The 4,536-nt window shown below is 45.7% G+C and overlaps 1 protein-coding gene across 1 annotated transcript in view; it reads right to left on the minus strand.

The window, feature by feature from the left end:
* The window catches only part of LOC139834326 (ATP synthase subunit alpha, mitochondrial), a 3,464-nt gene extending 3,249 nt beyond the window's left edge, over positions 1-215 (minus strand). Inside the window, exon 1 of the mRNA XM_071824809.1 lies at positions 1-215. This exon is cut by the window's left edge and continues 3,249 nt beyond it. The gene's annotated coding sequence lies outside the window, so the exon portion shown is untranslated.
* Positions 216-4,536: the final 4,321 nt, after the last annotated feature.

Consider the following 4,536-nt stretch of genomic DNA (forward strand, 5'->3'; position numbering starts at 1 on the left):
GAGGACAACAGGCAGTAGCCTTGGTGGACAGTGGTAGCTCCCATACCTTCATGGACTAGAATTTTGCCATTAAAAGCAACTGTAACCTTACACCCTCTACACCCAAGAAGATAGCAATTGCTGGAGGTGGTCATTTGTTATCGGAACACATAGTGCACAAGTTACCTTATGTGGTCCAGGGCAACAACTTTGCTTCTACCTTCCATGTTCTGCCCTTGCAAACTTATGACATCATCTTAGGAATTGATTGGATGTATGCCTTTAGCCCAGTCACACTGGATCTGCCTCTCAGACTGTTAACGGTGTATAATCAAGGCAAAATGATTATGCTAACTGACCATACAACTCCTCCAGCAGATTGTGTGTTGGAACCTTCTGAAATGAAGAAATTACTGTCCAAATCTGTACTGGGCTACCTCATACAAATACATGCCCTCGATTCAGAAGACACTTCTACTTCAGAGCCAATACCAACTGAGATTGAAACACTGCTACAGCAATTTCAGTCAGTGATTTCTGAACCAACAGGTCTTCCTCCCAAGAGAGATTGTGACCATGCGATTCCTTTGCTGGAAGGATCACAACCACCTAACTTGAGACCCTACAGAGTGCCCCACATGCAAAAAGGTGCAATGGAAGAGATCATTCTGAAAATGTTGAAGAATGCTTAAATTAGAGCAAGCCTGAGCCCTTATTCTTCTCCTGCTGTTATGGTGAGGAAAAGGGATGGTAGCTGGCGCCTCTGTGTGGATTACAGGTTTCTTAACTCTATTACCATCAAAAAGAAATTTCCGATGCCGGTGATCGAAGATCTTCTAGATGAGCTCCATGGTGCAACAATATTCAGTAAATTGGACCTGCGATCTGGATACCATCAAATCAGGATGCAAGCCGAAGATATACCCAAGACTGCCTTCAAAACCCACATGGGACATTATGAGTATGTGGTGATGCCCTTTGGGCTGACCAACGCACCAGCCACCTTTCAAAACCTCATGAACACAATCTTCAAAGATCATCTTAGAAAATGGATTTTGGTTTTCTTCGATGATATATTGGTCTACAGCAAGTCACTGTCTGAGCATTTGGTCCATCTGAAAATCACACTACAGATCCTGCAGCAACATTCATTGTTTGTCAAATTGCCTAAATGCTCGTTTGCCACAGCTCAGGTTGAATACTTAGGACATATCATTTCAGGAGCTGGAGTGGCTACCAAACCACAGAATATTACAGCCATTGTAAACTGGCCCATGCCTAAATCTGTGTCCAAGTTAAGAGGGTTCCTCGGACTAACTGGGTACTATAGACGCTTTGTTAAGGATTATGGCAGAATCTGCAGGCCTCTCCATGATCTACTCAAGAAAAACTCATTTCACTGGGCTGCTGAGCATACCACTGCATTCAACAACCTGAAGAATATCCTTACTACTTGTCCTGTGCTAGCACTCCCAGATTTCTCCAAACCCTTTGTCTTGGAGACTGACGCATGTGGATCCGGCATTGGGGCAGTGTTGATGCAGTCTAGCCGACCCATTGCTTATCTCAGCAAATGTCTGGGCCCAAAAGCTGCTGCCCAATCAGTATATGAAAAGGAAGCCCTTGCCATCCTGGAGGCATTGAAGAAATGGCGCCACTATCTCTTGGGTAATCGCCTGATCATCAAAACAGATCAGCAGAGCCTCAGGTTTATGACCACTCAAAAGCTCACCGAGGGAATTCAACATAAGTTGTTACTGAAATTACTGGAATTCGATTACACCATCGAATACAAAAAAGGCAAAGAGAATATTGCTGCAGATGCCTTATCTAGAAGAGATGCAAAATGCCATGCCATTACTGTTTGTGTACCAGAATGGTTGGAAGACGTCAAGTTGAGTTATGTCCAAGACACAGACAGTGACAAACTCCTGAGGAAACTGGCCAAGGATGTATCCGACCCTCCACAGTACACCATCAAAGATGGCATAATCAAGCATGGATCCAAGATATATGTGGGAGCAGCTACTAACATGAGGCTGACACTGTTGGAAACATTCCATCAATCTGCCCTGGGAGGTCACTCGGGAGCAAAAGCAACATATCAACGCATAAAGAGAGTTTTCTGCTGGCCCCATTTGAAACAAGTGGTTCAGAAATTTGTATCTGAATGTCCTGTATGCCAATTGGTCAAAGTGGATCACACCAGTCCTGCTGGCCTTTTACAACCACTACCCATTCCTGGCACACCTTGGTCATGTATCAGCTTGGATTTCATAGAGGCACTCCCCAAGTCCAATGGCAAAGAGGTAATTCTGGTCGTAGTGGATCGTCTCACAAAATACTCACATTTCATTGCTCTTGCACATCCATATTCAGTGGAGCAGATTGTGACAATCTTCATGGATAACATTGTGAAACTTCATGGTCCTCCCCAAGAAATTGTGTCTGACCGCGACCGAATCTTTACAAGTACATTGTACAAGCAAATTTTCAAGGCACTGGGTGTTCCACTAAAGTTTAGCACGGCTTATCATCCGCAAACGGACGGACAAACCGAGCGTGTTAATCAATGTTTGGAGGCCTATTTACGCAGTATGGTATTCCAGGAACCAAAGCAGTGGACCAAGTGGTTGGCGACAGCGGAGTGGTGGTATAATACTTCATACCATTCCTCGCTCAAGATGACTCCGTTTGAAGCTCTATATCACTATCCCCCACCAATGGTTGGTGAATTTGATCACACTCAGGCAGTATGTCCAGCAGCATACCTCACTGTCGCGGCTAGAGAGCACATGATGCAGCAACTCAAGGACAACCTACTGTCAGCTCAGAACAGAATGAAGGTGTATGCGGACCAACGCCGGACCGACAGGCACTATGATGTGGGCGACATGGTATACTTACGTATCCAACCATACAGACAGAATGCTTTTGGTCTCCGGGGATCGCTGAAACTTCGTTCCAAATACTATGGGCCGTTCAAGATCGAGGAGCGTGTGGGTGAAGTGGCATACAGATTACATCTCCCAGACACAGCCACCATCCATCCTGTGTTCCACATCAGCCAGCTCAAGGCACACGTGGGTAAGCATGCTATTCCCCTACCTCACGTGCCACTTGTGACCGAAGATGGCAAGATCAAAACAGCTCCTTACGCTGTACTGGATGAACGTGTGATACAGCGACAGAAAAACCCAGTTAAGCAAGTGCTTATTCATTGGGAGAGCCTGGGACCCGAAGATGCAACTTGGGAGGATCTGCGCTTCATCGCAACACAGTTTCCTTCCTTTCAGCCTTGAGGACAAGGTCTATCTCGAGAGGGCGGCATTGTCAGTACCCTGACTCCTACTCTGAACCTGGTACAACAACTGCTACAAGGTGACTCTTCGTCAGTTATCGAAGGGCCGACGATGAAGCGGAACTCAAGCCACAAGATCAACGGCTCTGGTTGCTTCGTGGTTAATCTACAGTACTTAACTGGACTGAGCGTTGTATTACCGTGTTATTGCAATTATTACCTCATTGTAACTCGAACCTATATATGTGCCGGCTCTGCCGTGGATGAGAAGTAAGAAAGGAGAAACTAAATTAGTGTATCTTAGCTGTAGAACTCCTTTTCTTCACCTACCACCTCTATCGATCCCCAAAACAGGGTGAAAGAATCTCCCGCGTTCAGTCTGTGGAGGCCGACCATCATAGTCGTCTCTACACCAAGTTGGTCTTAAAGTCTACTCTGACTTGCGGCAAGTTGCCTCAACACCGCTGGTCCTTGTTGACTCGCGGCAAGCTTTATACATAAACCCCTAAGGTGCTTAAAAGTCTTGTGCTCTCTCTATTTTCCTGTCGTGGGGAATTAATTAGGAGACTTGTGAGTTCGCCCAAAACGTCACCTACTGTGAGAGGATACTATTCTCCCTTCTCTGCCCAGTGAATCTGGAACCCTAGTTGTTTGCCTGGGGATTATCCTCCTATTCCTCGACTCTTTATTAAGGAGACAGACCGGTAATCTCGCATCTGATAAAAGAGCGGCTATTCCCCTAAGAAAGCAAAGGGGCATTCTTCCTTCATAGATTCCCGATGCCGAGCTACTCTTGATAGGCTTTCCAAGACCAAGTTTATAGAATGATCCCTTGCACATTGAGCAAGACAGTGGGCAAGGATGACGGTTGAAGCGGATCCATTCCATCCTATGCCTCATCAGTCTCTGGAAACTCGGAGATATGTCTTTTGCCAGAAAGCTAGCAGCAAGGGAAAGCGGTCTTCTTTCATGGAATCCCATTCCTTTCCACCTGTTGTAGTGGTGGAAGCCGCAGGCACCAAAACAGTGCATTGATGGAGCGCTATGATGCTCTCAGCGATGAAAGTGAATTTAGATGATCCTCAGCAAGGGGTTGTTCTATCACTTCCTTCCTTGGTTAGAATACCGGGGGTTTATATTACACTTAAAGAGGATTTCCAATCTACCTATGTTTTGGAGAAGGAATGCACATCCCTTGACTCAGGTGATGCAGTAAAAGCAGAAAACAAACTTTAGGATGTATGTCACGTGGAAGC

This window comes from Lolium perenne, unplaced genomic scaffold, assembly GCF_019359855.2.
Source record: "Lolium perenne isolate Kyuss_39 unplaced genomic scaffold, Kyuss_2.0 unplaced35, whole genome shotgun sequence".
Taxonomy (NCBI): Eukaryota; Viridiplantae; Streptophyta; class Magnoliopsida; order Poales; family Poaceae; genus Lolium; species Lolium perenne.